This window comes from Myripristis murdjan, chromosome 14, assembly GCF_902150065.1.
Source record: "Myripristis murdjan chromosome 14, fMyrMur1.1, whole genome shotgun sequence".
Lineage (NCBI taxonomy): Eukaryota > Metazoa > Chordata > Actinopteri > Holocentriformes > Holocentridae > Myripristis > Myripristis murdjan.
The window spans coordinates 12,730,901-12,740,755 of NC_043993.1; the positions used below are offsets into that span (position 1 = coordinate 12,730,901).

Sequence of the window (9,855 nt, forward strand, 5' to 3'; positions counted from 1 at the left end):
GCATGAAAATGCATGCAACATCTACCACATGCACACATGCAGAGACACACATCAACTCAGACTTGTGGTTAGAGGCCTTTTATTTACAGGTTCCTCACACAGACTGAAATAATGGCCCACAGACCTAATATCTAGCAGTCACACAACCTGACACCATTCAGTCAGCCAGCCAGCATGGGCTAAACCACCATGAACTGCAACACTCTCCAAACCTCATGATGGTGCACAGTACTATCATGCTATAGTCGATTTTCAATTTCCCTGGCAGGTTCTAAAACTAGAACGCATCCACCTGCCAAACTGTAGTAAATTATGGCAGTGTCAGGTAAACCAAACCAATTTACCAGACACACTGTTGTGAGGAAATGAAAATGCTGACAAAGATCCACAAGATTTACTGGTCAAATTAGCTCATGTGGTTACGGAAATCACAAAATGCGAGACTTCAACTCCCACACATCTTTGCATTCTGTAGGCATCTCTGATCTGACGTGTCTGCAGTCTGATTTCGCCGCCAGCTGAAATGCCTGCGACAGCATATTACATGGGAAATTGATGTAAGCTTACACATTTCTGTGAAAATTACAGGCAAAATTATCTAATGTCAGTCAGCTGACCAGAAGGTGGCGATACGTTGCTAAGGCAAAACAAAATGTTAAAATGGGGAAGACAAAAGATAATTTGGATAACTGACTGATAACCAACCCTGGTCACCCTACACTTAATAAAGTAAACAGACAAAATGTTGTAATTACAACTGACTGCTCATGTAACTGCATTGTGATATTTATTTTTTGTATCATTTAGCCACTGATGAGCTGGACTAGACATTTTTTTTTCTGAGACTGGAAGGTTACAATTGACAGAAGTCATGAGTACTATGGTCACATGTTACATAAAAGATACCATCAGTCATCACTAAATCTGCTATGGGGAACTCAGGTAGCTAGGTATCATGATGGCACTGATCTCCATATTACCCAGTGGATTACAACTCCTGTCAGCATGTACCTAAGAAAAACTTTGATGCCTTTATTGCTCATTTTATGACTGTCAGGTAGGCTAAATGCCAAATATAAAAAATGTATATTTATCCACAGCAACAAAGTTTCATGACCTACATGTGCTGTTGTTCAAAAAGGCTTACACACCATGTTTCTATCCCCTAAGCTTGAGGGTGGGGTGGCCACGGGACTGCTTCCCAGACCGATTACAGATTGTGGCTTTCAATGAGTGGAGAAAGCGAAAGCTCTCAAGCCACCCAATGTCAACAACAACACATCATGATTTGTGGTGCTATGGAGATGATGGTAACAGAGGAGGCGAATGGAGTGAGCGAAGACTAAGAGGATTTAATCCATACCGTTTCTCTCACACAGCATCCATTAACTGTCTTCTTGTTGGGATAAATCTCACAAGCATCAAACACACACGACAGTTTCCTCAGAACAAGAGACCCTGAGTCAAATGTAGCCAGGCATTAGCCAAGTGGCACCTTCTTACATTAACACATGGGCTACAATCCAAACTCTTGATACAAACTGACAACAATGGGTGTGACCTGACATATGGAACGGAAGTACTACTGGACAGAGAAGTATTTAGGACTCAGAAGACAAAAAGGAGTTGAGCAAATAATTTACATCATTTTGTGTGTTCAAAGCCTGAATTAATCTCCCCCCAAAACCTGTAATCTTGAGGCCTTTTCTCCTAAAAATAGGCCTGCTCTCTGGTAAGGAGCCTTAAGAGTGCTGGGTTTCAAATATTTCAGAACATGCCAAATATTTACAATGGGGACTGACTGCAGCTAAAGTGGGGGAGCAACAAAGAGCTGGGAATCCCAGCTAATCAATTTACAATTAACAAATACAGGACAGTAACTTCATTTTAACAAAAAGTGATAATTTTTCCAAGACTGAAGAAATCCAAGAACATATGAAATGTGCATGACAGGACACGAAATAATAATGATTCTCCATGTCTGCTTCACTGAATAGCATATAGTTACATGAATTAGTTGACCGAAATGCAGTCTGGAAACTTATGTCTATGTGCAAATAAGATGCTGAGTTTGAACCCACAAGGCCACACATACAAGGTGTTGCTGTGACCACAGGTTCAGCCACTGTTCACAGCTTTGCTTTTCAAATCAAACAGAAACAAAAAGTAAATGAATTAAAAAATAGAGAGCAGTTTATCTCTATCACACACATTCAAGTCATCCTGAAATCTTGACGTCTGGAGTTGTACTTTGTATTGTTATTACATAATATTATGTATCAGAATAACCTCAAAGTGGGAATCATTTACTCATAACATTCAAGAGGCTCAAAAAATTATTCTAATTTGGACATGGGAACAGAAGTTGCAGTCACGTTCAAGTGCTCCATGGATCACTGAGTCCATCAGATGGGTGTGTGTGTGTATGTGTGTGTGTGTGCATACTTTCAAATGAAAAGAATCTTCTCAATCAGACCAAAAACAAAAACAGAAAATTGTGAAATGTGTGTGTGTGTGTGTGTGTGTGTAAAAATCAATTTCACGTTACATAAACACAGTCTAGTTACAGTTTGTATTTTTTTGTCTGGAACCATCTTTGCCACAACTTCAGGGGTCTTTTTAAGTCATCTACTCTAATGTTGTCTACTACGGCAGAGAGCTTGACTTCATGTGACAGTGCTCTGCCAGATCATGCACTTAACTAGCCTACTGATTATGGTTAGTCTAAGACAAGCTCAACCCATAACTCAAAATGACTCCTGCTTACAATCCACCTTAGCCCTGGCTGAGCTTCCCAACACTATAGTAGTTACTCTGGAATTTTGCTAAAGTATACAACAGTTATGATGTCTAATGTTAGTTCATTCCGTCTCCAGCTAGAGACCGCACTGGAATTACATCATCAAAACTAGCTAACATTAAAAGGGGCAAGCCCGTTTTGGGGAGAGTGGGGGGGGGGCTGCTCGCAGTCTGACTCATCAAATATGGTATTTGTTTCCAAACGAGCAGCAGCCAACCTCAATCCTGGGCCTCAAGTTAACGCCTCGGAGCTCATTCTGTGGGGTGAGATTGTACATCTGCTGAACAAGGATAAATAACAGGATGAACACATTTGTAGAATTGCCTTTCATTTCTATCATGACTGATAATACCTCACTCTTTGCTGAATTGCCAGGTTAGATGACATTATCAGACAGGCAGGCCACCAAAGCTATAACCTAAGAAACTACTGCCATTTGTCAAACTATTAATTTTGCCACCTAAGGAGCTTGAGATTAATGACAAATAAAAGCACTGCAGCATTACATTCAAGAAGCTTAATTAGGTTCACACCATGCCAGTCATATGTACACTATACAAATAACAGGCCCATAAATTACTGTGTCAGCACTGGAGTGGATCATATAGCGGAACCAGTGCTTGTTCTGCAGTGGCTGACTGACACTGGGATTTAGACCTAGACCCTAGCAAGCAGGACAGGCTTTGCTCCAGTCCCTAATCCATTTTTCCTGGGAGACGCTTAAATCCATTATGCAGCGTCCCCACATTCAGGACCCCACCAGGAAGGCCAGTGGCTGATACAACACCCCACTGGCACACAAAAAAACAGCAACAATGCCAGAGCTTCTCCTGCATCAAAAAGTCCAGAGGAGAACAGCTGTGTTTCTTTTATTATCAAGGAGGAGCTAAACTTCACAGAAGATATCCATTACCTAAAATATTCTCTGTGAGAGTAAAGAAGGGAGATTTTCTAGATTGTGAGTTCATGGTTGGTCAGACATGCAGGCAGACAAATAGACAAACAAATGACAGGTGTGCAGATCAGTACAGGTGAGAGAGCCAACAGGAAAACAGAGACTGGCTGCTAGAGATGCATGAAAATACAGTGAGGGAAAGGCACACTCCATCTGATTCTGTGATCCAGCTATTAGGATGCATTTAACATGGGAATTCTCCCCATGGAGGTCTCCAGATATGATAGTCTCATTTATCTACAGGCATACATATAGATAAAAGGAACTCTGATATAAGAGCACGCATGTGTGAAACAAGTATAGCATATAAACACCAGTCAACATAACTACTGAATAGTATTTTGATGTATTAACCAAGAAAGGTTGGACACCATCAGATAACGTTACCACCACCACCTCCATAATGTTGAATGCAATGTCTACACTGGGTGCATTCTAAACATGATGTGACATCTGTGACAACATTATTCATGTAAACTATATACCCCGGTCCTGAGTAGTACATTAAATTCTTGCTTAGCTGGTCTACTGTATCATGCATAAGTAAAGTGGCGACCAGGCACAGATAAGCCAAGGAGAAGAAGCTCGCTGGGTGATACTGTTACGCAATATCAACACAGAAAATTGGGGAATGCGACTCACGTTAGTGCACAAACGCAGCCATCAGCAAGCAGGCGACAGATGCGAGGTTTGCTAGACGCTTTCACAAGGGAGTCATACTTGAAAAAGATCGATTTGCCAGCCTCTCCTAATGCTAATACTGCATGTAAACATCTCCCTATACCCCGACAAGTATGTGCAAGAAGAGGCAGTGGTTTGATCGTCACCTACCGTCAGCCAGCTAGCTATTCAGACAGCATATGACTCATGATGATGTCCTTTGTAGATAAGCAAACTTCTAAAAAAAAAAAAAAAAAAAAAAAAAAAAAAAAGACCCCCCCCTCCTAAAAAAAAAAAAAAAAAACGAGTTGCACTTGCGGTCACAGTGGACAAAAACAAAAATGAGGGAGTGGCACTGCTTGCGAACGTTAGTTGCATAAAGAGGATTAGCAGGCTAACGTAGCTGGCTACCACGCTAACGTTTCTTGAGGTTAAGCAATCTGTTAACATCATACACAATAAACCAAACCGCCCAGTAGCTACCTTCACTGTCTTGCTTCGAGTACATTGGTGTAAGTTAACTGTCGGTGTGCTAAAATTCCGAAGAAAACAAAACACCCAAGAGCTAACAAGCGACCACTAAGGTTGTCCAATACGGATAAACGCTGACTAAAATCTGACGACGCGACTGACCATACAAGTTGTAACAGCAACTTTTGCCTAGCTAGCTAGCTAGAAGCCAGTGAGCTACCTAGCTAACGTTACCTTGCAACACTGCACCACTGGAAAAGGAAAGCAGAGGCGAGCAAACGTTGGTTAGCAATACGCTAACATTAGCGAACAACTCACCCAAATCCAAAATAATCCCGAGAGGTTCAGAGGTGGAATATAGATGGCTGATAAAACCAATCACTCAAAAATTGCACGGCAGAGGAAAGTGCCTGCTGCTAAAAAAAAAAAAAAAAAAAAAAATCTCGGTCGACTCAGTGCAGTGTGGAGAAATCAAAGAGTGTGAAGTCGCTAGCTATGATAGCAGCTAGCGATATGCTAATTCGCCAATTTTATCTGACAACTGCACAGATTAATTGGCCTGTCGAGCTGTCACGGTGACTCCAAACCTCAGTTGTTTACTTTCTAAACATCCCGGTGCTCTTGTCAACCCGCTGAATAGCCTGTCCTGCCGTGGAAGTGAAACATACCAACGGGAGATAAATGTAAAGCCGAGCTAGCTGGCGAGTCTAACTATCTCAACAGGCTGGCTAGCTGCTAGATAGGAGTTAGCAAACTTTCTCTCTTTCGAAGGCAGTTCCCAAAAGATGGCGGCGGAAAGAATCACCTCCCTTCCACCGCAAGAATCAAGGGGCGAAATTTGTTAAAGTTAGAGGTGCTTTTTAAACTTCCATACATTGCAGAGGCGAGAGAACACGTGATGTTAATAAAGCAGAGGGTCAAATGGTGTTGTTACAGGGTAATAATGTTGCTATGAAAGTTGCCCCCTCCCTAGTCTATCTCCTCACAACTTCCAAGCACTGCAAATTTAGGTGTGTGTGTGTGTGTGTGTGTGTGTGTGTGTGTGTGTGTGTGTGTGTGCGCGCGCGCGCGCGTGCTCTGGATGAAGAAAACCCTGCTGTACAACTGCAGTATTAACTGATAACACAATTCTTGTTGTATATGAGGTAAAATAAATAAATAAATAAATCTGTAACACACTTAAGGACTTACTGTTAAGTTACTGTTAAGATCCTAACATCATTAACAATTTCAGCAAGAGTCTGGCCTCTGCCATAAGTAGGATTTGAATTTTTTTTTTTTTTTTTTACTTCAGCACTGCAATGGTCATGAAAGGTTTCTTTATTGATTTGCATCACCCCCCACCCTCCCTGTATTTTAGCAGAACTTGTCAAACTGACATCAAAACCTTTGGACAGTCCAGCATTTTCTGTGTCTGGTCACCCTGCAGCATCAGTCCCATTGCCATTGCATTAAAAACAAATGTGACCATAAATTGTATAGGGCCTGTTATGATGGTCACTTAATAATTCAAATAATCATGGTGATATGACATGATCCGAACCTCTGGTACACTTTGTTTGTTTGTAGCTGGGCAAACTATGAAAGCATGCAGTGTGTTAAGTCATATTTTCAATGATCTGACATGGCATGACCTGATTTATGATATCATGGGTGGTTTAATAGTGAACTGGACAGGAGCAGGTGTTAGGTGATTAGTCATACGGGGGGTTAAGGGTGGGTTATGTTAACACCTTGTTTTTGCTTTTTTTGGTTCACTCCCAGTAAGCGTGTAAGTGACTTTGTGTACCCCAAATGACTGTGTAAGGAGGTGCCACACTATATTTTGGTCTATATTAAATATCCTGTAAAATTTCATTGACAGATACCTTCATCACATGCAACACAGCTTGATACGGCATCACATCAGCCCAAACATGACACTAGCTCAGAGTAGGATTAATGTGGCTGTAATCTGCATTGAGAAAATATAGGATGTATGCAGTCAGTGTGCATGGCAGCAGAGAGGTTAAAGATGGGCATTCCACAACAGGCTGCAGGCTCAAACACCAATCAGCTTGCAGAACAGGCCTTGGAGGGCTTTGATTGGTTGCTTGGTAGCTCTGTTGTCCTGATGATGGGAATCAGGTCCTGCTTGTGTGGTCTGTATCCAGGCACAGAAGTATACTGGAGCAAATGATATGGAGGGATAGGCTGCAGAACTCTGTGTCTCTGATACACACATACATGCGCACACACACACTCACACTCATACACACAAACGTATGTGCATATGAGGAGTTCATTTGCAAAAGCAGATATCTCCAGTTGTATTTATTTCAATGTGCTATAATATTTCCCATTTAATATCAATCAAAAAAAAAAAAAAAAATACAGTAGTATGATAATGCATAGGTGATATAGGCTTTTGGAACAAAATGTAGGTTTCAGAAAATATGATATATGAAGCATTACATACAAGAGTCAGTTACTGTTTTTTTTTTTTTTTCTTCTAGGAATGCCATTTATCTATTTTTGCAAAAAAGCTCTGGATATATAACCTATATCCTTGAATTAATCTCTCTCTGCTGCTAGTGCACAGTCATATATTATAGAGCAGGCAGGCTTTCACCTACTTCAAGACAAAACGACGAGTCCTAAGACAAAAAAAAATATTTGCTGCTATGGTGTCTGTCTACAGATGCTGTATGCTGAAGCAGCATCTGTGCCCCTCTAGCGCTTGTTTATGAGGATTGACATCCAAAATGATCTTGTTATGGAGGAGTGAGTTAGTGCCTAAAAATGGACAATCCAAAGCACACAAGCTCCGCTGTAATGTCATTGTTTCTAGAGCGCCCTGAATGACTCTGTTGTGTTTAATGTCAGCAGTTCATTTTCAGTGTATGCATAGGACATAACAAGAAAGTCTGAGGAAAAACATAACCACAGCATCATGGCTAACAATTTAGTGTTGTGAGGAATGGGTTTCAAGTGACCCTTTAGTCATGAGATCTCTGCATATATCTATATCTATATCTATCTATCTATCTATATATACACTATATTACCAAAAGTATTCGCTCACCCATTCAAATGATCAGAATCAGGTGTCCTAATCACTTGGCCTGGCCACAGGTGTATAAAATCAAGCACTCAGGCATGCAGACTGTGAAACAAGACATTTGTGAAAGAATGGGCCGCTCTCAGGAGCTCAGTGAATTCCAGCGTGGAACTGTCATAGGATGCCACCTGTGCAACAAATCCAGTCGTGAAATTTCCTCGCTCCTAAATATTCCACAGTCAACTGTCAGCTCTATTATAACAAAATGGAAGCGTTTGGGAACAACAGCAACTCAGCCACGAAGTGGTAGGCCACGTAAAGTGACGGAGAGGGGTCAGCGGATGCTGAAGCGCATAGTGCAAAGAGGTCGCCGACTTTCTGCACAGTCAATTGCTACAGAGCTACAAACTTCATGTGACCTTCAGATTAGCCCAAGTACAGCACGCAGAGAGCTTCATGGAATGGGTTTCCATGGCCGAGCAGCTGCAGCCAAGCCACACATCACCAAGTGCAATGCAAAGCGTCGGATGCAATGGTGTAAAGCACGCCGCCACTGGCCTCTAGAGCAGTGGAGACGCGTTCTCTGGAGTGATGAATCACGCTTTTCCATCTGGCAATCTGATGGACGAGTCTGGGTTTGGAGGTTGCCAGGAGAACGGTACATTTCAGACTGCATTGTGCCGACTGTGAAATTTGGTGGAGGAGGAATTATGGTGTGGGGTTGATTTTCAGGAGCTGGGCTTGGCCCCTTAGTTCCAGTGAAAGGAACTTTGAATGCTTCAGGATACCAAAACATTTTGGACAATTCCATGCTCCCAACCTTGTGGGAACAGTTTGGAGCGGGCCCCTTCCTCTTCCAACATGACTGTGCACCAGTGCACAAAGCAAGGTCCATAAAGACATGGATGACAGAGTCTGGTGTGGATGAACTTGACTGGCCTGCACAGAGTCCTGACCTGAACCCGATAGAACACCTTTGGGATGAATTAGAGCGGAGACTGAGAGCCAGGCCTTCTCGACCAACATCAGTGTGTGACCTCACCAATGCGCTTTTGGAAGAATGGTCAAAAATTCCTATAAACACTCTCCTCAACCTTGTGGACAGTCTTCCCAGAAGAGTTGAAGCTGTAATAGCTGCAAAAGGTGGACCGACATCATATTGAACTCTATGGGTTAGGAATGGGATGGCACTTCAGTTCATAGTATGAGTAAAGGCAGGTGAGCGAATACTTTTGGTAATATAGTGTATATATATATGTGTGTGTGTGTGTGTATATATATATATATATATATATATATATATATTATTCTTATTTTATTTATTTTTTTTTACCACAGATGTCCCTTTTACATTACAGTCTGGGTAGCTGTGATTTTTTTCTGGTTAAGTCTGTTCAACACTTCATCTAGACAGTCCTTATATTGAAGATGAATCCCATACACCTTCTCAGTCCCTGAAAACTCATGACTGACTCTTTGATTCCCTCTCTCCTCATCTCCATCTCCTTGTATAGCAAACAACCACAGGAGGGCACACATGTAAAGGTTTGGTCAGTGTCTCCATTTCAAAACATGACCAGTGACATATTATAACCATATATAGCATGTCATCATATTAGTCCAATCAAGAATGCAAGCATTAAGTATTTATATCTGAAAAGGTAACAGTATATTACTACCTTTAAAACCATGCATGTTAGGCTTGATGTTTCTCATAAATTCTGTTGACTGTTCCTAATAATTTGGATTTGTTCCTCGGATGTGAATGGATGTCCAACATGTCAGCAGTTTATTTCTGACAGTACCAATTTTGTTAAAGGACTCATTTCTTACAATTTCATTAACAAAGTTTTGATATGTACAAAATTAGATTCAGTTTTTGATGAAATCCAAATATATTGTGGCAACTTCTAATATTTTGGCTCTGCA

At 41.3% G+C, this 9,855-nt stretch overlaps 1 protein-coding gene across 5 annotated transcripts in view; it reads right to left on the reverse strand.

Annotated features, from left to right (window-relative positions):
- The window catches only part of taok1b (TAO kinase 1b), a 38,444-nt gene extending 32,678 nt beyond the window's left edge, over positions 1-5,766 (reverse strand). For 2 of the 5 annotated variants that reach the window (XM_030069649.1, XM_030069646.1), the window contains exon 1: positions 5,205-5,766. The gene's annotated coding sequence lies outside the window, so the exon portion shown is untranslated. Of the gene's footprint in view, positions 1-4,397; positions 4,526-4,586; positions 4,676-5,204 lie in introns of those variants that run through there. The other 3 variants (XM_030069650.1, XM_030069647.1, XM_030069648.1) reach the window with 3 other exon arrangements.
- Between the last annotated feature and the right edge of the window lie 4,089 nt (positions 5,767-9,855).